This window comes from Dendrobates tinctorius, unplaced genomic scaffold (genome assembly GCF_039654945.1).
Source record: "Dendrobates tinctorius isolate UK_male_01 unplaced genomic scaffold, ASM3965494v1 ptg000034l, whole genome shotgun sequence".
In the NCBI taxonomy this organism is placed as follows: Eukaryota; Metazoa; Chordata; class Amphibia; order Anura; family Dendrobatidae; genus Dendrobates; species Dendrobates tinctorius.
The window spans coordinates 22850871-22877767 of record NW_027361702.1 but is presented as its reverse complement, the minus strand read 5'-3'; positions in this window follow the sequence as shown (position 1 = coordinate 22877767).

Here is a 26897-nt window from a genome sequence, read left to right as displayed (position 1 = left end):
GTGGGGGGGCCCACTCGCCGTCAGACACACCAGAGTACTATGAGGGGCCCTGTGCTAGTACCGTCGACCACGAGTGTGCCCCCCTGCTTGGTCATGGCCACAGCACTTGCAATTTGCAATACCTACCTCTCCCTGCTCCTCCGCTGTGTAGTCTGGGCAGTTAAATCCTTCACAGGGATGGCCACTAGAAATTTGGTGTATTGATCGATGATGGTTAAAATGTAGCTATGGCCTGTCCTGCTGGCCTCTACCTTCAGATGATCAATGGCTACCATTTGTAATGGACGTCAACTTACAAGCGGTTGCAGTGGTACTTTATGATCACCTTTCACAGTTGTGATAGTCACAGACGTGTGACATTCCTGCCACCATTTTTCAATGTCTCCTCTCATGCCAATCCAATAGAATTGCCTATGGCCTGTGGCTTCCGTCTTTTGCACTCCAAAATGACCAGACACATCATGAATAGGCAGTGAGGACCATATCTACATCTCTCCCTGTGATCACAATTTGATGGAGACGAGTAACGGTGATGTGATCCACGCTACTGCGATAATGCAATCCTTTCTTCACAAAGAACCTTTTTCGCTGTCTCCACAGACACAGTAATTGAGGGTCTGCATCGCCTCTACAACATCTACCGGGAGGTTTTCCCGCGATGAGTAATTCCCAAATTTCTGCTAACACTCGACTTTCCGTCTGTACTTGTATCCATGTAGTTTCAAGTAGCGGAGAGTCTGGACTAGCTTTCTGAGATTGAAATATATACGAAGATTTAAAAGAACCACAACACTGTATACTGTTGTACGCTTCGACTACCTTTCCCTTTTTCTTCTTTTTAAATTCTGGTGTAATACATAGTGAGCCTGTGAGTGTCTGTGTCTGACTCCGAAAGTATAGACGGAAATTTACAATTACCCCTAGACTGGATACACTGGGTATGTGCTGATACAGTACCTTTGTTCAAAATTTTGTATTTTGGTATCATCCATAGTGAGTGAGCATGTGTGGTTTACGCCTTCTATATATACAGTGAATCGGAGATACCAATTTTTACCCTATACTCGATACAGCTTGTATTTTGTTATACAGTACCTTTGTTCGACATTTAGTATTACGGTCAAATCCATACAGAGTAAGCGTCTGAGAGTGACTACGGGACTATGTATATGGAGATTTCAACTGTACCCTATAATATATATACTTGCTATCTTGTTATCGAGTACCTTTTTTACAACATTTTTTATTATGGTCAAACTCAGACTGAGTGAGCGTCTGAGGGTGACTCCGGAAATATATACCGAGATTTCAAATTTGGCCAACACTGTATACAGCAGAACGCTTCTGATACAGTAACCTTTTTAGCTATTTAGATTCTGGTGTAATCCATAATGAGCCTGTGAACGTCTGTCTGTTACTCCAGCAATATATTTGGAGCTTTAAGATTACCCCAACACTGTATACAGCTGTACGCTTGTGTTACATTACCCATTTACAGCTTTTCATATTCTTATGTAATTCATACTGGGCATGAGAGCGTTTGTGTCTGCCTCCTGAAATATATATGGAGATTCAGAATGTTTACTCTATACTATATATACCTTGTATCTGGTGATACTGTACCCTTTTTCAACTTTTTATTTTATTGGGTAATCCATACTGAGCCTGTGAGCGTCTGTGTATGACTCATGAAATATATACAGAGATTTACTGTTATCCCTAGACTGTATGGAGCTGTACGCTTCTGATGCAGTACCATATATCTGCTGGTATTTTGGGTCCATTTTCCAAAACATGAGGAAGTATGGTGGAAGAGGATGCGGACGTGGGCGTGGGGGGCCACCTAGTACTGATGGTGGTGGTGCATCTGCTGGTAGTGCCAAAAACACAATAGCAGCTAAGGTAGGAGGTGTTGAGCCTGCATCATGGTGTAGCTCGGAAAGGCCTGTAAGGCTCCGTTTTCTGGGAGTAGGTAGACTGCTTTTAAAGCCGGAGCATCAGGAACTGTTTTTGGCTTACATTGCTGAAACAGCCTCCAGCTCTATCGCCTCCTCTTCTGAAGTTTAAAAAAATGCAAGCACTGAGTCGTAAGTGCAGATCTTCTGGTCAGGAGCAACCCCTTTCCTTGTGTCCTTCACCCACAGCAAAAGTGATGGATGCGGCAGCACACAATTCAGATTACTCCATGGAGCTCTTTTCACATACCATGCCTGGGTTAATTAAAAATGGGGCCCATCATATACTGGAGCATTCCAAATGGGGGACATCAGACCCTGGAGCAGCATTTACGGGGCCCATTATACACTGGAGCATTAGAAATGGGGCCCATTATATATGGAGCATTATTAGGGCCCATCATACACTGGAGCATCATCCATGAGGCCCATCATATACTGGAGAATTGTAAATGGGGCAGATCAGACACTGGAGCTGCATCTATGGGGCACATTATACACTGGAGCATTAGAAATGGGGCCCATTACATATGGAGCATTATTTGGGCCCATCACACACTGAAGCATAATCCATGAGGCCCATCATATACTGAAGCATTATAAATGGGGCAGATCAGACACTGGAGCAGCATCTATGGGGCACATTATACACTGGAGCATTAGAAATGGGGCCCATTATATATGGAGCATTATTTGGGCCCATCATACACTGGAGCATCATCCATGAGGCCCATCATATACTGGAGCATTGTAAATGGGGCAGATCAGACACTGGAGCAGCATATATGGGGCATATTATACACTGGAGCTTAGAAATGGGGCCCATTATATATGGAACATTATTTGGGCCCATAACACACTGGAGCATCGTCCATAGGGACCATCATATACTGGAGCATTATGTGGAGCTTATCATATACTGTATGGAACATTATATGTGACCAATTGTTCTGTATGGAGAAATATATAGGGCTCATTATTCTTTATGGCACACAATGTGGTGGCCATAACACTGTATGGAGTAATATACTGTCCTGTTTTTGAGCTATTGTACAATTTAAATTAGATCAGTCATGTCATGTAAGCAGTGAAGTATTTGTCATTGTGCTATACCTATATTTCTGTGCCGTATCAGAGCATCATGAGTTGTGGTATGTGTTAAAGGGGCACACTGATACTCTTTGGCCCAGGGCACATGAAAACCTGGAGCCAGCCCTACCCCCCCACAACTAGCCAAATAACCCCCAGTTTTCAATGCGTAACTATTATTATGAAGTAAATTAAGGTTGACAAGCTTCAGTAATAAGAATTGATGTTTTTGGCATTGAAATAGGCACTGTAGGTGTGTTTACTGTCCTCCACTCCCTGCCGACTTTGCTTCCCCATTGACTTGCATTGGGTTTCGTGTTTCAGTCGGCCTCCGACTTTTAGCTATAGTCGGGTGATTTCGTTCGACCCGACTTTTGCGAAAGTCGGGTTTCATGAAACCCGACTCGACCCTAAAAAAAGGCAAAGTCGCTCATCTCTAGTTCTGACGTCTCTCATCTTCCTCTTGACAATACCCCATAGATTCTCTTTGGGATTAAGGTCTTTGGGATTTTTTCCTCATAGATTGTAAGCTTGCAAGCAGCGCCCTCATTCCTCTTGGTATCTGTTATGATTTATGTGATTATTGTTATGCTGTAATGTCTATCGTCTGTACAAGTCCCCTCTGAAATGTAAAGTGCTGCGGAATATGTCGGCGCTATAGAAATAAAATGTATTATTATTATTATAGGTGAGTTTGCTGGTCAATCAAGCACAGTGATACTGTTGTTTTTAAACCAGGTATTGGTACTTTTGGCAGTGTGGACAGGTGCCAAGTTCTGCTGGAGAATGAAATTTCCATCTTCTAAAAACTTGTCGGCAGTGGGAAACATGAAGTGTTTTAAAATTTCCTGGTTGATGGCTGCGCTGACTTTGGTCCTGACAAAAAACAGTGGACCTGTGGCGCCCTGCGTCTTTACTGCCACAAACGGGTTAAATATGTACTGTTTTGCATGTATTTTGTAAGCAGTGGGAGTTATGCTTTCTCTGCTAGAGACAACAACACACACACACACAATTTACCTCACTCCCTTACTTGTCTGAAGCTTAGAGCTGGGGCGCGTCAAACCTATACCAGCAGTTGACATGGCTCCCCAAACCATCACTGTCTGTGGAAACTTCACACTAGACATCAAGCAGCTTAAATTGTGGCCTCTCCACTCCTTCAGACTCTAGGACCTTGATTTCCAAATCAAACGCAAAATTTACTTTAATCTGAAAACAACACCTTGGACCACTGAGCAACAGTCCAGCTCTTTTTCTCCTTGGCTCAGGTAAGATGCTTCTGGCGTTGTCTGATGGTCATGAGTGGCTTGTCCTGGATATGTCTGTATGTGGTGGCTCTTGAAGCAATGACTCCAGCAGCAGTCCACTCTTTGTGAATCTCCTCCAAATTATTGAATGGCCTTTTCTTAACAATCCTTTCAAGGCTGCGGTTATCCCGGTTGCTTGTGCACCTTTTTCTACCACACTTTGTCCTTCCACTCAACTTTACATTACTATGCTTTGATACAGCACTCTGTGGACAGCCAGATTCTGTAGCAACAACCTCTTGTGACTTACCCTCCTTGTGGAGTTTGTCAATGACTGCTTTCTGGACATCTGTCAAGTCAGCAGTCTTCCCCATGATTGTGGAGCTACTGAAACAGACTAAAGGTACTGTCACACTTAGCGATGTACCAGCGATCCCGACCAGCGATATGACGCGGTCAGGATCGCTGGTACATTGCTAAGTAATCGCTAGTGAGCTGCCACATAGGCAGATCTCACTAGCGACATCGCTGGGGACGGGGATCGCTACTTACCTGTCACACCAGGCGATCCTGCGTCCTCCCGCCTGGCTCCACGCGTCGCTCGTCGTCACAGCAGGAAGCGCCGCAGGAAGCTGATGACGAGAAACAATCCTGAACGTTCTCGCGTGATCAGCGATAACCAGCGCGGGAGCTGGTCGTAGGTAAGTATCAGACACAGAGATATCGCTAGCAATATCGCTATAATGTCACAAGTTATAGCGATATTGCTAGCGATATCTCTTAGTGTGACAGGCCCTTAAGGGACATTTTAAACTCTTAGGAAGCCTTTGCAGGTGTTTTTTTGTTAATTATTCTAATTTACTGAGATAATGACTTTTGGATTTTCATTGGCTGTAAGCCATAATCATCAACATTAACAGAAATAAACACTTGAAATAGATCACTCTGTGTGTAATGACTCTATATAATACATGAGTTTCACTTTTTGTATTTAAGAACTGAAATAAATTAACTTTTTGATGATATTCTAATTTTGTGAGAGCACTTGTAGATAACATGGTGGACAGTGGTGGTTAAAGTTCATAAGGGTGGACAGTGTGGAGGCAATATTTTATATGAAGGGACAGTGTGGAGGCCGTGTACAATAAGAGGGACAGTGTAAGGCTGGAGTCACACTAACCTGCGCAAAATACGGTCCGTAGTTTACTTGCGTAATACGGATGAATGACCCCTAAATAGTGCTCCGTAAGCAAGGTGAGGTCGCGTATTTTGCGCATGTCTGCATCCGTATGTAATCCGTGTGGCATCCGTATGCAATTCGTATGGCAAGATTTTCTCGCAGCCTTGCAAAATGGACATTTAACGGTTTTGAGGCCTGCAAACAATTTAAATCATTAGCCTGCACCCTATTTAGACACTCAGAAACAGGTGGCTGCCTACATTCTGTCCATTTGTCACCTTGCTTTCACGAGGTGTGTTGGTGTTCTTTGTGCAGCATGGCAGAGGGTCTGCGATTCAATACAACTGAGCAGGTTCTCTTTACCTGGCTTTTGTCACGGCGCTTTGGGCAACCATATCCTGTGACAGTGGATCCGCGGAGGAGGAGACGCATGTGGGTCCATCCACTTTTGAGGCAACGACTCACAAGAGGTCATTTTCACCGCCTCTATTCTTCTCTGCGGGAGCATCCGGATAAATTTTACCAGTACTGTCGCATGAGCATTTCCACATTTGATCGACTCTTGGAGACAGTGCGCCCTGGGATAACCTTTCAGGACACTAGGATGCGCAAAGCCATATCTGCAGAGGAGCGACTTCTACTCACAATACGGTATGTACTACACAACCACATTCTCTATGTTCATAATGTGTGTGCTAAATTATGTTTTTTGGCCTTCTTGGACAAAGTTTAATGCCCTCATCTTACTCCAAATATGTTTCACCTGACACAGCAGAATGTTACATCTAATATGTCCTGCATATCACTTAGTCATTGTGCCACCAAATATGTGTGTGTTCTTCTCTCTCATTTCCTACCAAGTTTGGTCGGCATGTAACTGATTTTTTTTTACTTTAGCCATTCTAAACTTTACTATTTCTGTTGTTCTACAGCTTCCTGTCCACTGGCCTGTCTTATGCCGCCCTCCACCATGAGTTTCTCATTGGAAAGTCAACCATTTCAGGCATAGTGAGGTCTACATGTGCAGAAATCTGGACAAGAATCCATCAAGTGGTCATGCCCGAGCCCAGGATGGAAGACTGGTTAAGGATATCAAGGGACTTTGAGGAGGACTGCCAGTTTCCAAATTGCATTGGGCCCTGGATGGCAAACATATCAGGGTGCTTAAGCCGCCGAACTCAGGCTCCCAATTCTTCAATTATAAACAATACTTTTCTGTTGTATTGTTGGCTCTGGTAGACCCTCAATACAAGTTTATAATTGTTGACATTGGGGCCTATGGAAGGACGGGAGACTCTAGAGTCTTCAATACTTCCATAATGGCTCGGCGGCTACGCACCAACCAGTTGGATCTACCACCACCACGCCAGCTACCAGGCTCCCCCGAACAATCAGTCCCTTATGTCCTTGTGGCAGATGAGGCCTTTCAGTTATCGCGCAATGTCATGAGGCCATATCCCCGGCGCAACCTTGACCACAGGCGCAGAATTTTTAACTTGCGCCTATCACGTGCTAGGCGACTGGTGGAGTGTTCCTTTGGGATTCTTTGTGCCAAATGGCGGGTACTCCAGTCTGCCATTCAGTTGAGTGAGCAAAATGTGAATGAAGTTGTGAAAGCCTGTGTTGTTCTGCATAACTTCACCAGGATACATGATTGCTCCTCCTCTGATGGTGTTGTGCGTAGGCCGGACAATGTGCGCAGGGTGAGACCACCTATGAACCCTCAACGTAGACCGCTCTCTGGCCTAAAAGTGCGTGATATTTTCACTAATTACTTTATCTCACCTGAGGGGGCAACTTCTTGGCAAGAGCATGCTGTGTCTATGTTATAATTTGTTTCTTTAAGTGTGTCTAAATATATATTACTCAAGCCCTTATGATTCTATGAGTGTTTCATTGCATTGGTTGGTGTCTGTTAGTATGTTGTGAGGGATTGTGAAAAATCACACAGAGACGTTAACTAGAATAGACAAATTTTTCGTTTTGCCTTTTTTTTTTTTTTGCTTAAAGGCAAACATAATATTGCCATAAGAAAAATTTGGCAATGGGCAAAATGACCCTTTGTGCCTTCTTTAACTTGTTGTAAAATTAACATTACATAACAAAACAGCAACAAAGATTAGTCAATAACAACATTGCTGCATGACTAGATTAAACTAGATTTGCCAACAAAAGGTGAGCTCCATCACCAAAATAAAGGCTACAAGATAACACTCACATTTCCTCATAATGTTATCCAATCATAGAAAGATTCCACCATGACAGGCAAGGCTACCTCACTGCTTTCACACAGATAATACCTGTCTGTAGAACAGACAATTTCCAGCATGCTATACTGGAAAGGATGAAAATACAAAACTCACTTGTTAAGACATAGAGAGAGCGTGATATTCTGAATGCTGTTTGCCTTGAATTTTTTTTACTAGAGATTGCTAACAAAAAAGGTGACTACTTAACTAAGGCGAGCACGCCTTTCCTAGGCATTAGCAAGTGAGTAGTGTATTTTCATCCTTTCATTTTACAGTATAGCGCATTTAAATATTCTCTTTTCTACACACATGTAATATCTGTCTGAAAGGTGTGAGGTAGCGTTGCCTGTCATGATGGATTGTTTCATATGTTTGGAAAACATTGTTTAAAAATGCGAATGTTAAATTATGTTCTAAATGTTGGTGATGGAGAACACCTGTTTTTTCATTTCTATTAGGAGCACCAGTTAAAACTCACTGGACATCTCCACTCATCAGAATCATAAATCCTCATAGGTTGGGGAAGGGGAACGTGGAAGAACAGCCTGTGGGTGCTGCTGGACATTGTGGCCAACATCGCCCTGTGTGGGGCCATACTGTTGCCCATGATGCTGGAATTGTCCTGCCCCCTGGGACTGTTGGGGATACTGGCCAGAGTAATGATGATGGTGAGGGGCTTCTTGTTGGCTCTGGTAGGCACGTGGCTCATACCCACCAAGATAGCCAGATCGTCCCCAACCAGGTTGGGACCAGCCTCCAACACTGGGTGGGTACAAGTGGCCATATTGGTGGAGTTGGCTTGAGGAAGACATTTGGGGCTGCGGAATAGAAGGTTAGGTAGGGGGAGGAAGGGGTTGAGGTGTTGGCCCACGTATTAGGGGCTGTTCGGACCCTGCTTGAGCAAGCATCTGTGTGGATGGTCTCATGCGCATGAAATTTCGTGGTGAGAGCTGCCACCTCTCCAGAAATTCAAATACCTCATATGGGGTATTGGGGGGGTGCTTGCATCAAGCAGGATCTGAATACATCCCCTAATACGGAGCCTGACCTCACGGGTAAGGGCACGGAGATAAAGGGTGAGGCTACGTGCATAGGCCTCCTCCCCATCATCTGTAGTTACTCTCAACAAATAATTGAGCACCCCTGTGTCCACATTGGTCCTGCTCTCTTGAATAGTGACCTTGCGCCTTCTTCTTGTTCGCTGTGATGTTAAAGCAGCCTGTGGGGAGGACCTGATCTGGGCAGTTGGGCTGCTGCTCAAGTTGCCTTGGCTCTTCCAGGATGGGTGAGGTGGCAGCAGCAGACCATCCTGGTGGTGTGGTGTGTAGGGCAGCCATTGTGTTGTCTTGTGATGCCTCATCTTCAGCCATCCTTCTTGTAGGGGGAGAAGATGGGCCAGCCACCTCATCCCCTACAGGATCTATAATGGGCTCTGCCTCTGAGGCCGTTCCTCGATCCGTAAGGTTGGATTGAGTTCTGTTATGAAATAGAACAGAGGCAAAAATACATCAATATTTTTGTCCCTGTAAAGTATTTGTGTAATGTATTTGTGTAATGTGGTGTGAGGTACGTACTTACGGTCTCAGATCCAGAATTGGGGCGAGGAAGTTCAGCCGGTCATAGTATATGTATTTTCTTTTGACATGTCCAGCATCCCCACTCCTGGACCGCTGCTGGCGTTCCCGGCGGAACTGGTCCCGGATGCTTCGCCAGCGTTTCATCACATCTTCCACTGCAATGTGACAGGAAATATTGTCAAAATCACATATTTGAGAGGTCACATTTTCTAACAGTAGTCTAGGCATGGGGCCTTCTGGGGTGTGCGTTATACCCATGGTGGCATATGTAATTGGGCCGATACACAGGGTCTCATTAGCTACACTTAAACTAATTTTATTGGCTGAGGAGCTTGTGGCCTAACCCCAAATCATGGCTGTGTGAAGCCACGTGTCACATCCAAATGTAACGGCCTCATGAGGCTAATAAAAGTACATGTACAGGAAGGGGGGTGCTGATTCTAGATTCATTTTTTTGCGCGCGCTAAGGTTAATGATGTTTTTATGGTTGCACTTACGAATTTTATGCTGCTCATCACGTGGTTTGTCACCAAAGTCATGGTACATCTGGCGACAGATGCGCCTCCATGACGCCTCCTTTCTTGTCCGGTTAGCATAATTTGCATCGCGTGGGTCCCATATTTCGGGACGCTCCTGCACCAGCACAATTAGCATCTCAACATTAATGTATGTGGACGCCATGCTGCTGCTGTACTCCGTGGAGGCGTACTTCCTGGATGTCTGGAGCGCTTTTTGAGCTCATTTGCATGTCTAGGCTTCCTGATGATGGATTGGCCCATTTCCTGTCACCAGCCAAAAGACCTGCGTATTGCTCGCAGGTCACACGTGTGTTCCGTGTGTAATCCGTATTTTCTGCGCACCCATTGACTTGCCTTGGCGTACTACGGGCGTAGTACGCTGACAGTCGCAGCGTGTTGCGATTGGCACGGAGCGTAGGATACGGATGAGAAATATACGCCTGATGCGAGTGACCCCATAGAGAATCATTTGTCCGTGTCGAATGCGTGCTTTTAGCGCCTCTCACTCGCCCGTATTCCTCGCCAGTGTGACTCCGGCCTTAGGGTCATATATTGTGCAGGGAGCTCAGTGACGGGCAATTATTTTTTCAAGGACACAGCATACGTCAGATATTTTTATTCTGGAGCATTATAATGACTAGAGTTGAGCGAAACGGGTCGAAAAAATTCAAAAGTCGCCGACTTTTGGCAAAGTCGGGTTTCATGAAACGAAACCCGACCCTAGGATGAGGTCGGCCACGAGGTCGGCGACTTACGCGCCAAAGTCGCGTTTCAAAAGTTTGTTTTGCGCTCTTTTTCAGCCAATCAGGATCCACGGACACTGTGGGCAACGTGATGACATAGGCAGGGGTCACCACCATCTTTCAGAAGGGCATGCAAGTGAGTGGCTTGCTTTGGTGGGCGTCACAGGGGGTATAAAAGGGCGTGCACGCCGACCGCCATCTTACTTCTGCCGATCTCAGTATAGGGAGAGGTTGCTGCTGATTCTGTAGGGAGAGCGTTAGGCAGGGAAGAAGACAAAAAAACTGCTTCTGCTGCTAGCGATTTGGCCTGTACAACACACCAGTCACTGTGTGTGCAGTGCAAGGGGAGGCTATATAGTGGTGTATCAGTGGTGTTGGTTGTTGGGCTGCCTTCTAAGGCTTCCTGACATTCCTGCATTGCTGTTTACCCACTGCTCTGCAAACTGCTTTTTTAAAAGCAATCCCAATTTTTTTTTTTTGTCCTGCTGAGAAGAAGAAAAAAAAACTGCTTCTGCTGCTAGCAATTTGGCCTGCACAACACACCAGTCACTGTGTGTGCAGTGCAAGGGGAGGCTATATTGTGGTGTATCAGTGGTGTTGGTTGTTGGGCTGCCTTTTAAGGCTTCCTGACAGGCTGGCATTGCTGTTTACCCACTGCTCTGCAAACTGCTTTTTTAAAAACAATCCAATCTCCCTTATCCTCTAGTCACTTTGGTCACAGCTGTGCCATCGAGCCTGTCACATAGCGCTCAGATATTCATTGGGCCTCACACAATCCAAAAGTGTCCAGTGTCCACAAGTGTCTGCAGAAATTCAAAATCTCCCTTATCCTCTAGTCACTTTGGTCACAGCTGTGCCATCGAGCCTGTCACATAGCGCTCAGATATTCATTGGGCCTCACACAATCCAAAAGTGTCCAGTGTCCAAAAGTGTGTGCAGAGATTCAAAATCTCCCTTATCCTCTAGTCACTTTGGTCACAGCTGTGCCATCGAGCCTGTGACATAGCGCTCAGATATCAGTGGGCCTCACACAATCCAAAAGTGTCCAGTGTCCAAAAGTGTGTGCAGAGATTCAAAATCTCCCTTATCCTCTAGTCACTTTGGTCACAGCTGTGCCATCGAGCCTGTCACATAGCGCTCAGATATTCATTGGGCCTCACACAATCCAAAAGTGTCCAGTGTCCAAAAGTGTGGGCAGAGATTCAAAATCTCCCTTATCCTCTAGTCACTTTGGTCACAGCTGTGCCATCGAGCCTGTGACATAGCGCTCAGATATTCATTGGGCCTCACACAATCCAAAAGTGTCCAGTGTCCAAAAGTGTGTGCAGAGATTCAAAATCTCCCTTATCCTCAAGTCACTTTGGTCACAGCTGTGCCATCGAGCCTGTGACATAGCGCTCAGATATTCAGTGGGCCTCACACAATCCAAAAGTGTCCAGTGTCCAAAAGTGTGTGCAGAGATTCAAAATCTCCCTTATCCTCTAGTCACTTTGGTCACAGCTGTGCCATCGAGCCTGTGACATAGCGCTCAGATATCAGTGGGCCTCACACAATCCAAAAGTGTCCAGTGTCCAAAAGTGTGTGCAGAGATTCAAAATCTCCCTTATCCTCTAGTCACTTTTGTCACAGCTGTGCCATCGAGCCTGTGACATAGCGCTCAGATATCAGTGGGCCTCACACAATCCAAAAGTGTCCAGTGTCCAAAAGTGTGTGCAGAGATTCAAAATCTCCCTTATCCTCTAGTCACTTTGGTCACAGCTGTGCCATCGAGCCTGTCACATAGCGCTCAGATATTCATTGGGCCTCACACAATCCAAAAGTGTCCAGTGTCCAAAAGTGTCTGCAGAAATTCAAAATCTCCCTTATCCTCTAGTCACTTTGGTCACAGCTGTGCCATTGAGCCTGTGACATAGCGCTCAGATATCAGTGGGCCTCACACAATCCAAAAGTGTCCAGTGTCCAAAAGTGTGTGCAGAGATTCAAAATCTCCCTTATCCTCTAGTCACTTTGGTCACAGCTGTGCCATCGAGCCTGTCACATAGCGCTCAGATATTCATTGGGCCTCACACAATCCAAAAGTGTCCAGTGTCCAAAAGTGTCTGCAGAAATACAAAATCTCCCTTATCCTCTAGTCACTTTGGTCACAGCTGTGCCATCGAGCCTGTGACATAGCGCTCAGATATCAGTGGGCCTCACACAATCCAAAAGTGTCCAGTGTCCACAAGTGTCTGCAGAAATTCAAAATCTCCCCTGTCCTATAGACACCTTGTACCTTGTTTTACATTACTATATAGTTTGTTGGATTTTGTCTACATTTCTACCAAAAATGAGGAAGGCTGGTGGAAGAGGCCGTGGAATTGGGCGGGGGTTGGCAGCTGGTAATGATGGTGTTGGTGGTGGATCTGATGGTAGTGGCAAGACCAAAATAGGACCGAATGCAGGAGGTGTTGAGCCTGCATCATCGTCTGGCTACATAAGGCCTCGAACGCTTAGTTTTCTAGGAGTTGGCAAACCGCTTCTAAAGCCAGAGCATCAGGAAAAAGTTTTGTCTTACATTGCTGACTCAGCCTCCAGCTCTATCGCCTCCTCTTCTTCAGTTGTAAAAAGTAAAAGCACTGAGTCGTCATTGGAGGCTCATGTTCATGAACCACACCTTTCCTTGTGTCCTTCACCCCAACCAAGATTGAAGGATGACGCAGGCCATACTACTGATTACTCCATGGAGCTGTTTTCACATACCATGCCTGGATTATCAAGTCAAATGGTGAATTACCCAGGCCAAGATGAATCTGACATGGAGTGCACTGATGCACAGCCGCTGATGGATGATTCTGCTGGTACATTCACTCAGAGCACTATATTGTCCTCGCAGTGTACAGAGCCAGATTCTGACCCTGATGAGACTCAGGTGCCCCTTCCCGCACACTATACCACCATACACGGTGACACAGAGGAAGGTGCACATGACATAGAAGAGGAGGTGATGGATGACCCAGTTGTTGACCCAGATTGGCATCCATTGGGGGAAGAGGGTGCTGCTTCCAATAGCTCAGATGAGGAGCATCCACAGCAGACATCGACATCGCAACAGCTGTTATCTGGCAGGCCCGTAGCACTCCAAAGACAGGTTCCAAACATCAAAAGAGTTGCTGGACAGCTTGTCCAGAGGGTCAAAAGATCACAGCGTGCTAGGCCGCAAAATGTCTGCCAAAGTAGGAAGAGTGCAGTGTGGCACTTTTTTGAACAAAATCCTCATGATCAGGCCAAGGTTATCTGTAAGAAGTGCGCAAAGACCTTTAGCCGAGGGAAAAATCTGAAAAATTTGAATACCAGTTGCATGCTTAGACATTTAACCAGCATGCACTTGCAAGCGTGGACACAACACCAAACCTCAAGTGCCACATGTGCAACTGATCACAACGAAGGTAGTCAGCAACGCTACATTGTTTCCCCCACTGTAAGCCCACCGGTTAGCACAGCAGCAAATGTTGAGGTGTCGTTGCAAGGCCACAGCAGTCAGGGAATCCCACTGTTATATCAACGAAAGACTGATTCTAGGCCATCAGAAAGAACACCAACTCCATCACCATCATCAACCCTCTCTCAGTCCGCCCTGTCCACCGCTACTTCCACCATATGCAGCTCTCAAGTCCAGCTCACCCTCCCAGACACTATGAGTAGGTCAAGAAAGTACTCAGTCTCTCATCCGCATACACTGGGTTTGAACGCCCACATTGCCAAACTAATCTCGTTTGAGATGATGCCCTTTCGGTTGGTGGAAAGCACAGCTTTCCACGAACTCATGGCCTATGCAGTACCACGCTATGACCTACCCAGTCGCCACTTCTTCTCTCGCAAAGCCATCCCAGCCCTCCACCATCATGTAAAAGACCGCATTGTCCATGCACTCAAGCAGTCAGTGAGCGGAAAGGTGCACCTCACAACTGATGCATGGTCCAGTCGGCATGGCCAGGGCCGTTACGTGTCCATCACTGCGCACTGGGTTAATGTGGTGGATGCAGGGTCCACAGGGGACAGCGGTGGTGGGACAGTGCTGCCTAGCCCACGGTATAGGAAACAGTTGGCTGTAGGCGTTCGACCCTCCTCCTCCTCCAGAAGCGAAAGCTTGTCCACAGAGCGCAGTCGTACGAGCACTCCATCTGCAGCTGCCACTGTTGCACACGATGTGTCCCCCTATCGAGCAGCTAGTGGAAAGCGTCAGCAGGCTGTGTTGCAGATGATGTGTTTGGGCGACAGACACACCGCGGAGGTGCTGGCCGAGTACTTTCAGCGACAAACTGAGTCATGGCTGGGCAGTATACATCTTGAGGCAGGCAAGGTAGTTAGTGATAACGGCCGTAATTTTGTGGCAGCCATAGCCCTTTCAAAACTCAGCCACATACCTTGCTTGGCTCACACCTTGAACCTGGTGGTGCAGTGCTTCCTCAAAAATTATCCGGAGTTAACAGCCCTGCTCCAGAAGGTGCGAAGACTGTGCGCGCACATCCGCCGGTCGCCTGTACACTCCGTTCGTATGCAGAAGCTGCAGCGATTGCTCCACCTTCCCAACCACCGCCTCATTATCGACATTGCAACAAGGTGGAACTCCACCCTGCACATGGTGGAGCGGCTGTGCGAGCAGAGGCAGGCCATAATGCATTTGTGGGAGGATACACGACCAGGCACTTTGAGAGCAGACATGGAGTTGACAGGTGTGCAGTGGTCGAAGCTGAAAGACCTCTGTAAAGTCCTTCAGTGTTTTGAGGAATGCACACGGCTGGTAAGCGCAGACGACGCCATCCTAAGCATGAGCATCCCACTTATGCGTCTGCTCATGCAAACTTTGACGCACCTTAATGAGCAGGCGTCTGCAGCCAATGTTGATGAGGAGGAAGAGGAGGAGGGAATCCTTGATGACATTCAGCCATTGTCTGCTCAGGGACCTCTCCTGGACGAGGTGGAGGAAGAAGAGGAGGAGGAGGATGATGATGGGGATGATTACTTAGGGGAGGAGGATGCATCTCGTGGGGCAAGTGAAAATGTTGGCGTGGCAAGGTCTGGTACAGGGTTTGTGCGTGACTGGAGGGATGTGGATTTGCCAGAAAGTGCTCCTCCACCCAGCACTCGCAGTGCATCATTGACACCGGGAACATTGGCCCACATGTCAGATTATGCCTTGCAGATCCTAAAAAGGGACCCCCGCATTGCCAAAATGATGAACGATGACGACTACTGGTTGGCCAGCATCCTGGATCCACGCTATAAAGGCAAATTACAAAACATCATGCCACAGGAGAACCTTGACCTAATATTGGCTAATAAACAAGCAACTCTGGTAAATCGGTTGCTTGAGGCATTCCCAGCACACAGCAGCGGTGATGGTTCTCACACGAGCCGTACGGGCCGGGGGCAGCTTGGCAGAGGTGTTCGTGGTGCACACAGCAGAAGTGGCGTTGGAGACAGGGGTTTCATGACAATGTTGTGGACTGATTTTTCAAATACCGCTCACACAACTGGTAATACTGCATCGATGGAAAGTGACAGGAGACAGCAGTTGTCAACTATGGTTACAAACTACTTTTCCTCCCATATCGATGTTCTCCCACACAGGACATTCCCCTTTGACTATTGGGCCGCTAAACTGGACACCTGGCCTGAATTGGCCCAATATGCCTTACAGGAGCTCGCTTGCCCAGCTGCAAGTGTGCTATCGGAAAGAGTCTTCAGTGCAGCTGGATCAATCCTGACAGAAAAAAGGACCTGTCTGTCAACCCAAAATGTGGATGATCTAACCTTCATTAAAATGAACCATGCATGGGTTTCCAAGGATTTTGTCCCACCTTCCCCTGATGACACATAGGGTGACAGAAAAATGGCTTGCTTTGGTCCACCTCTTCCTGGGACTTCACCTATTTCGCCTTTTGCATCAGCTGAATGTCCAACATCAACATATGCCACTTTCTAAAACTCCCTAACTGTGCTGCCTCCCCCCCCATGGCCGGGATCACCACCTAGCGCACGACACCGTGCGAGTGCCATTGCCCTGGACAGGTGGGTAGGCCGACTCTTGGGCGCGGGCACTGGCACAGAGTCCCTCATAGTGCAATCAAGTGTCTCTGACGGTGGTGGTGCACACCCGCCGTCAGACACACCGCTGTACTATGAGGGGCCCAGTGCCAGTACCGACGCCCACGAGTGGGCCCCCCTTGCTTGGGCAGGGCCCCAGCATTTGCAATCTTTACCTCTCCCTGCTCCTCCGCTGTGTAATCTGGGCCGTCAAATCCATACTGTGCCTGACACCGTCCGAGCCTGCCTCCTGATGTATAGACATATATTTTGAATGTGTACGCTATCCATACATGTGATCCGGGGATACGGTACCATTTCTAACCTTTGTGCAATCACGTGCAATCCATACTGGGCCTGACACCATCTGAGCCTGCCTCCTGATGTATAGACATATATTTTGAATGTGTACGCTATCCATACATGTTATCCGGGGATACGGTACCCTTTCTAACCTTTGTGCAATCACGTGCAATCCATACTGGGCCTGACACCGTCTGAGCCTGCCTCCTGATGTATAGACATATATTTTGAATGTGTACGCTATCCATACATGTTATCCGGGGATACGGTACCCTTTCTAACCTTTGTGCAATCACGTGCAATCCATACTGGGCCTAACACCGTCTGAGCCTGCCTCCTGATGTATAGACATATATTTTGAATGTGTACGCTATCCATACATGTTATCTGGGGATACGGTACCCTTTCTAACCTTTGTGCAATCACATGCAATCCATACTGGGCCTAACACCGTCTGAGCCTGCCTCCTGAGACATATATTTTGAATGTGTACGCTATCCATACATGTTATCCGGGGATACGGTACCCTTTCTAACCTTTGTGCAATCACGTGCAATCCATACTGGGCCTAACACCGTCTGAGCCTGCCTCCTGATGTATAGACATATATTTTGAATGTGTACGCTATCCATACAGGTTATCCGGGGATACGGTACCCTTTCTAACCTTTGTGCAATCAAGTGCAATCCATACTGGGCCTAACACCGTCTGAGCCTGCCTCCTGATGTATAGACATATATTTTGAATGTGTACGCTATCCATACATGTTATCTGGGGATACGGTACCCTTTCTAACCTTTGTGCAATCACGTGCAATCCATACTGGGCCTAACACCGTCTGAGCCTGCCTCCTGAGACATATATTTTGAATGTGTACGCTATCCATACATGTTATCCGGGGAAACGGTACCCTTTCTAACCTTTGTGCAATCACGTGCAATCCATACTGGGCCTAACACCGTCTGAGCCTGCCTCCTGCTGTATAGACATATATTTTGAATGTGTACGCTATCCATACATGTTATCCGGGGATACGGTACCCTTTCTAACCTTTGTGCAATCATGTGCAATCCATACTGGGCCTAACACCGTCTAAGCCTGCCTCCTGAGACATATATTTTGAATGTGTACGCTATCCATACATGTTATCCAGGGATACAGTACCCTTTCTATCCTTTGTGCAATCACGTGCAATCCATACTGGGCCTAACACCATCTGAGCCTGCCTCCTGAGACATATATTTTGAATGTGTACGCTATCCATACATGTTATCCGGGGATACGGTACCCTTTCTAACCTTTGTGCAATCACGTGCAATCCATACTGGGCCTAACACCGTCTGAGCCTGCCTCCTGAGACATATATTTTGAATGTGTACGCTATCCATACATGTTATCCGGGGAAACGGTACCCTTTCTAACCTTTGTGCAATCACGTGCAATCCATACTGGGCCTAACACCGTCTGAGCCTGCCTCCTGAGACATATATTTTGAATGTGTACGCTATCCATACATGTTATCTGGGGATACGGTACCCTTTCTAACCTTTGTGCAATCACGTGCAATCCATACTGGGCCTAACACCGTCTGAGCCTGCCTCCTGCTGTATAGACATATATTTTGAATGTGTACGCTGTCCATACATGTTATCCGGGGATACGGTACCCTTTCTAACCTTTGTGCAATCACGTGCAATCCATACTGGGCCTAACACCGTCTGAGCCTGCCTCCTGATGTATAGACATATTTTGAATGTGTACGCTATCCATACATGTTATCCGGGGATACGGTACCCTTTCTAACCTTTGTGCAATCACGTGCAATCCATACTGGGCCTGACACCGTCTGAGCCTGCCTCCTGATGTATAGACATATATTTTGAATGTGTACGCTATCCATACATGTTATCCTGGGATATGGTACCCTTTCTAACCTTTGTGCAATCACGTGCAATCCATACTGGGCCTGACACCATCTGAGCCTGCCTCCTGATGTATAGACATATATTTTGAATGTGTACGCTATCCATACATGTTATCTGGGGATACGGTACCCTTTCTAACCTTTGTGCAATCACGTGCAATCCATACTGGGCCTAACACCGTCTGAGCCTGCCTCCTGAGACATATATTTTGAATGTGTACGCTATCCATACATGTTATCCAGGGATACGGTACCCTTTCTAACCTTTGTGCAATCACGTGCAATCCATACTGGGCCTAACACCGTCTGAGCCTGCCTCCTGAGACATATATTTTGAATGTGTACGCTATCCATACATGTTATCCGGGGATACGGTACCCTTTCTAACCTTTGTGCAATCACGTGCAATCCATACTGGGCCTAACACCGTCTGAGCCTGCCTCCTGATGTATAGACATATATTTTGAATGTGTACGCTATCCATACATGTTATCCGGGGATACGGTACCCTTTCTAACCTTTGTGCAATCACGTGCAATCCATACTGGGCCTAACACCATCTGAGCCTGCCTCCTGATGTATAGACATATATTTTGAATGTGTACGCTATCCATACATGTTACCTGGGGATACGGTACCCTTTCTAACCTTTGTGCAATCACGTGCAATCCATACTGGGCCTAACACCGTCTGAGCCTGCCTCCTGAGACATATATTTTGAATGTGTACGCTATCCATGCATGTTATCTGGGGAAACGGTACCCTTTCTAACCTTTGTGCAATCACGTGCAATCCATACTGGGCCTAACACCGTCTGAGCCTGCCTCCTGCTGTATAGACATATATTTTGAATGTGTACGCTATCCATACATGTTATCCGGGGATACGGTACCCTTTCTAACCTTTGTGCAATCACATGCAATCCATACTGGGCCTAACACCGTCTCAGCCTGCCTCCTGCTGTATAGACATATATTTTGAATGTGTACGCTATCCATACATGTTATCCGGGGATACGGTACCCTTTCTAACCTTTGTGCAATCACGTGCAATCCATACTGGGCCTAACACCGTCTGAGCCTGCCTCCTGATGTATAGACATATATTTTGAATGTGTACGCTATCCATACATGTTATCTGGGGATACGGTACCCTTTCTCACCTTTGTGCAATCACGTGTAATCCATACTGGGCGTGAGAACGGCTGGCGAGCTGTTAAGCAAGCTACAGCACCTGTGGTTTGCACACGTAAGTTTTTCATTTTTTCAGGAATGACGGTTAGGCCTAATTCCGGAACTGCGGTTGACCTGCACTTACTGGGAAATCATTGTTCGCGGGTAATAATTGTAATCAGTGATCCCCATAACTAACGTTGTTCAGCGGGTTATCTGCACCTGTAAGCGACAAACGCTGGCCTTTCAGTGTAGCGCACATGCAGCCACGGACATGTAAGGGCATGACACACCAGTTATTGGCCAATCTCATGTGCCAGAGCCTCACGTGTCCCTCTAGTAAGCCGGACTCGGACCGCGGGGCATGACGGAGTCTCGTTCGTTAACGGAATTAAGCTTGCAATGTGTGCATCTGTTCTGTAGCTGGCATGGTTGAGGTTTCCCAGGTGGAGTCGAATTTAACCGTAGGCTCCACTCCTGGTGGTGCCCTTCTGGACATTCCTTTAAGGTTCAGCTTTGCAACCATACTGCCCACGTAAAACAAACACTTTGCCTTCATGAACGCTATTTGGAGGGTCATGACTCGTGGGAATAACGCCGCCCAATCAGTTAACCTGCTAGAGAGATCCTTCGTTGCTCCCAAGCATGACATCACACTCCCTAGGAAGAAGGTAATGCCACTGTGGCGACCGTACTCCTGGGGGCGACACAAGTGCACTGATGCCCAGCCACTGCTCGATGAATCTGCTGGTACATTGACCCAGACCACTACATTCCCCTCGCACGCTACCCGGCCTGAATCTGGCCCTGATGAAACCTTCCCATATACAATTCCATCTTACACGGTGACAAAGAGGAAGCTGCAGATGAAAGTGCAGGTTCGGCCCACCCGCCATCAGACACACCACCGTACTATCAGGGGCCCTGTGCCAGTGCCGTCGCCAACGAGTGGGCCCCCCCTGCTTGCCCAGGATCACAGCACTTGCAAAGTTGAAATACTGTACAGTGAGATGGAAGATGGGGACGACGAGGAGTCTAGACTAGTACAGGGATTCCCTAGCGAGGAGACTTATTTGATTGTTTTCAATGTTGGGACAGCAATTTTTGGGGAGCACTATACTCTGGAGAATGATAGATGGGGCCCACCATACACTGGAACATTCCAAAGGTGGACATCAGACACTGGAGCAGCATTTACAGGGCCCATTATACACTAGAACATTAGAAATGGGGCCCATTATGTTTGGAGCATTATTTGGGCCCATAAGACAGTGGAGCTTCATCCATGGGGACCAACATATACTGTAGCATTATGTGGAGCTCATCATATACTGTTTCAAACATTATATGGGACCAATGATTCTGTATGGAGAAATAGATGGGCCTCGTCATGAGATGTAAAAAGTGAGGTATTTTTCATTGTACTATACCGCTATTTCTCTGCCGTATCGGAGCATGATGAGTTGTGGTATGTGTTAAAGGGGCGCTCTTTCACCCAGGGCACATGAAAACCTGCAGCCAGCCCTCCCCCCCACAACTTTAGCCAAATAACCCCCATTTTTCAGTGCGTAACTTGTATTATGAAGTTAATTAAGGTTGACAAGCTTAAGTAAGAAGAATTGATGCTTTTGGCATTCAAATGGGCACTGTAGGTGTGTTTCCTGTCCTCCTCTCACTGCCGACTTTTATTCCCCATTGACTTACATTGGGTTTCGTGTTTCGGGACTTTTCCCTATAATCGGACGATCTTGCTCGACCCGACTTTTGGAAAAGTCGGGTTTCACGAAACGAAACTCGACCCTAAAAAACCAAAAGTCGCTCAACTCTAATAATGACAGTTATTGTAAAGGGCACCATGTTGGGATGTGCTGCAGAAGACCGGAGAGAATGGATGTCTGTAAAGACAAGCTCTGGACGTGAAAAGTCGTCATGGCATCTGGACAAGTTGTAGAAGAAAAGAAAGTATAAAAAGCCAAATCAGAAACACAATTTGCAAACACGTTTCGGATTATTTGCCCTTCATCAGAGCAAAGTAATCTCTTGCTTTGAACTGATGAGGGGCAAACAATCCGAATCATGTGTTTCTGGTTTGGCTGGATGAGAGGCCTCTGACACGGGGTCTGTGAGGAAAGTTTTTCCTTCTGGACTGTGCCAAGTTGGTGTAAGGAGACTTATGACCTGTCAGAGTGACACTTAAAGTACCGTATATACTTGAATATAAGCCGAGATTTTCAGCCCATTTTTTTGGGCTGAAAGTCCCCCTCTCAGCTTATATTCGAGTCATATACACCAGGGGGTTAATGGTGGTGTCAGGTCATACTTACCTGTCCTGGTGCTATCTCTCTAGCCCTCAGCTTCTCCGCGATCTCCCTTCCTTCCTTCAGCGGTCACATGGTACCGCTCATTAAACTCATGAATACGCACATATTCATGAGTTTTAATGAGTGGTACCATGTGACCGCTGAAGGCAAGAAGGGAGATCGCTGAAAAGCTGGGGGCTGAAGAGACAGCGCCAGGACAGGTAAGTACTGTATAGCGATACTCACCTGTCCTGTGTCCATGGCTGCTTGCTGCTGTCTGGCACATCATCTGTCAGTGACGTTCAGACAGCAGAGGGCACGGTGACATGGTTAGTGCGCACCATGCCCCCTGCAGTCTGAGCGTCACTGACAGATGACGTGCCAGACAGCGGCAAGCAGCCATGGACACAGGACAGGTGAATATCTCAGGTGCCAGCAGTGACACCGGCACCTGGCACCTAGCGATGGAGAGGTGATTATGTCATTTTTTTATTTTTAAATGCAGCAGCAGCAGCCGCAGCACATGGGTCCATAATCTATGGAGCATCTTATGGGGGCAGCATATGGGGGTATAATCTATGGAGCATCTTATGGGGGCAGCATATGGGGGAATAATCTATGGGGCTGTGAGATAGCGCTGTCATGTAAGTAGGGGATTCTCGCTTGGCAGCCACAAAAATCACATCTGGCACCAGGATTTTCAAATACCATCACAGTCCATATGGTTTGTTGTTCAGCATAAACCAGCGTAATCAACATACAAGTAATATCAGCATAGCGTCCATTGGATAGGCTAATCAGCCTCAGCGTTATCTCACCCGTCAGGGTTCCTTATGCGGCTTCACCATCTCATACGTTAGTTCCCTCCCGGGAGTTCTCAGGGACACATCGCCATTGCTCACACACAGCCGCTCCACAGGCTGTTAGTGAGGAGATCCTTCTCCTCACGGGACCTTCCAAACTGGACTAATCAGGTCCCAGCATTCACCCATGTGACATACCCTGGCCACCATATATGATCCGTAGCCACGCCCACTTGGTCACATGGCTATGACCTCATCACAGGTCCTTCAACTACTCACATAGCCTTTTACTGTAGGTGTTATCAGGCACACCCCTGGGTGGATTTGTAGGCAGCTAGAACCCGCCCATCTCTCCAGCTGCCTGAAGGCTTCTCCCTAACACATAGGCACGAAAGATCAGCTTTGCAGATCAGCACATAACCAAGCCTTCATCTCAAAGCCACCCACTTTGAGATACAAAATGGCCACTCAGTATTCTGCCACTCATCCTCTCTCGGGACATCCACACAGCGCCCCCTAGTGGACACAGTAGTAATTACACCACATACCCCGCCCCTCTATTCAAACTTGTGGGGTTGAACACACAATCTTACACCAGGATCTCGATACCGGGCAGTCATTACACCTTGCCCCCCAGGTCGAGAGAACCGTCTCCATCTGTCATACGGCCTCATCTCTGCGTTAGGCCTCCCCCTCCCCCAGCGGTCAAAATATCGGTCATTGTCTTGGACCCTCCAGTTGTGGTCTGTTTGCGTCATCAGACACTATTTAGTCACCACCCTCTTAGAATGCGCTTCGTCATCTGACCATTCTCCCACTGACCGGCTCTCCCGGTTGGTACGGTCATCAGTCTTAATCAGTCCTACTGTCTGGCCTGAGTCTGACCCATTCAGCGTCTCACAGGAACTGCGGTCTCTCAGCCTCGCACGGCCCGTCAAACTGCCACTTGCTGACATTCTTCGGCCACCTGCCATGTCACTACTTGGAGGAACCCTTCGGGTCCTTACATCTTGGGTTGGAGGCGGCCGCCACCTGGTATTCCGTACTTCTTTTTTAATTCGCTGACGGTCCAGCCTCAACTGCTCAATTTCTTGCAGATACCCCACTCGATACTCCACGAGCATCCGAAAGTCTCTCAGGCTCTACATGGAGCCAACCACAATGATGGGAATTCTACCCACTTCACTGGATACCTGGTCTTCATCATCAGGAGGGATCCTCACCCTCACCACACCGGAGATATTCACAAGGTCTTGCATTACCTTCCCGCATCTTCCAATGATTCTCCCAATCAGAGCTTTGGGTACCGGAACCACATCTTTCCGCAAACCCAGCCGATCCATAGCCTTCCTGGCTAACTCCAGGCGTCGAGCAGCTTTCACATTACTCTGCCTGACCAACTGTTTGACGTGGAGACACTGCAAATGCATCTCTTTCAAGACAGCTACCCGGTTTGCTGTATCTTCTCTGGCTGATTTTATCACTAACTGCCGAGTCTCAGGTGCCCAGTGCACCTCACACGCCTTGACCGCCTCTTTGAAAGCCTCACGTACACCTTCCTCCACACAGGCGTCTTGCAGGTTTTCTGGAATGTCAATCACAGTCTTGAAGAACGTGGTCTTGCTCTCTTCCAGGCCAGGAGGCTCTGGCCTTACCACGGACACTTCCCTCACTACAGTTGACCCGACCGGGTGACTGTCTTCTTCAGTTCTTAACTCATCAACTTCACACGATTGGATCAATTCATGACCCTTGGCCACTATGGCTACTGGCAGTTCTGTCATATCACTCACGCTCACCCGCGGTAAGTCTTCATCCAACTTCTCTCGCAGAAGACTTTTTACTACTCCTCTGAGTTCCTCCATCTCTTCCTTGAGGTTCTTGTTCACACTTTGCCACGTTACCATTTGACCTTTGAGCTCAGAGACTTCTTTCTCTAGCTCCTCTAGTCTGTGCTCCCTGTCTCTCTCAGAGTCTGAGTCACCCCGGCCTGCCGAGTAATCCTTCCAGCTACCCATTAACCGTGCAACTACTTCAACCGTCTTATCCACCATGTCAGCGTCAGTTTTGCCACGAGATGTCTGGTCCATCCGTTGGGCTGACGTACCCCTTTTCCCGGTCACTTCCACCTCTGACCTTTCCACATCAGGAGCCGTCACCTTCTTCGTATTGGTTAGCCCAACAGTAGGAACGTCTCCACCCTCCTGGCATATATCATCAAACCTGACAAAGTCCCAGCCCCACTCCAAGGCATACACTAAGTCTGATGGTATACTGCCACCTTGGCACTCACTGCCTCCGAGCCCCTCAAACATTATTCTGTCTACCGCATAGTTCACCGTGACCCCATGTTTACAGCGAACCTGGACCATTTTTTCGGTCAGACAGAAAGTGAGAGGAGTTCCTACCAGAGTCACCTGACTCTTTGAGTCCAACCGTCCCGAGATCCCTTCCCGGTGTAGCATCACGGTGCACACTTGCGGCCAGTCATCACCCGGAAAGAATATCCCACATTCTGGAAATGACATACATGAACACTGCAGTTTCCCAGACATACCCACTGACCCAACCAGTGCTGCCATTTCTTCAAACTCGGCCCCTTTCTGGACCACCACCCCAATTTGGGTCACCGCCTCCCTCTGAGACTCCACTCCTTTTTGAGTTACCACCCCAATTTGGGACTCCACCCCCTTTTGGGACTCCACTTCTTTTTTGGTTACCACCCCAATTTGGGACTCCACCTCCTTTTGGGCTACCACCCCGATTTGGGTCACCGCCCCCTTTTGGGACTCCACCCCCTTTCGGGATCTCCCCATGTCTGTTATACCGGTCTTCTCAGACCACAGTTCACACCACACAGTTTGTCCCATGACACCTCACAAGTCTTTGTTGGCACCACCACAGCTCCTGCTGTCACCAATCACCGGCACCACCAGCTGCTGTTCACACACACAGCGGCTGGAGTCACTGCAGCTCCTGCTGCGCCGTCTTCGTGGACCCGCCGATCCACCGGAAGCCGCTTGTCACCTTCGTGACCCCACTGAACCACATCAAACCGCTTGTCACCTTCGTGACCCCACTGAGCCACATCAAGCCACTTGTCACCTTCTTGACTCCCACTGAGCCACCGCAGGCTGAGTCGAGAAAAAAGAGAAAAAAACACACACCACAAAAAACTCACGTGTCCTGACTGTGTGCTATTCAGGACGCTCCTGTCTCCACCTGAGACCGTCCAACACACAGGGCGCACCGGGTGCGATTCAGGGAGCGACCCTCCTCCCAGGGTCTCCCTACACACCAGCCGGTGCTCTTCAGGACATCTGTCTCCGCCTGAGACTGCCCAACACTCGCGCCTCACCAGGTCCAAGGTCACACCACGTGCTCCTGGGATCCGACTCTTGTCCCAGGGCTGACCCTCCAGGACCTTTCCTCACTGAACCCTCCAGGTACACTGTCTTCCTCACTGACCCAGGTCAGAACCACACGAACACCTGTGCGATACCTATGTCGGCCACACGGGTCACCGTTTTACTCATTGACCCAGGTCAGTACCACACGAACACCAGTCCGTTTCTCCTGTGTGGCCCACACAGGTCCTCGGGTACCTCTTCTCTGCAGAGGCACCCTAGCAATTACCAGTCTCTTTCTCCTGGGGAAGCGGCCGCACTGGGCTCACCGATCCGGACAGTGACTTACTCACTAGGTCGCCCCACGGTTTCCAGATCCACAGCCGGACAGTGGCTTCCCCACTTGCAGGCCATCACAGGC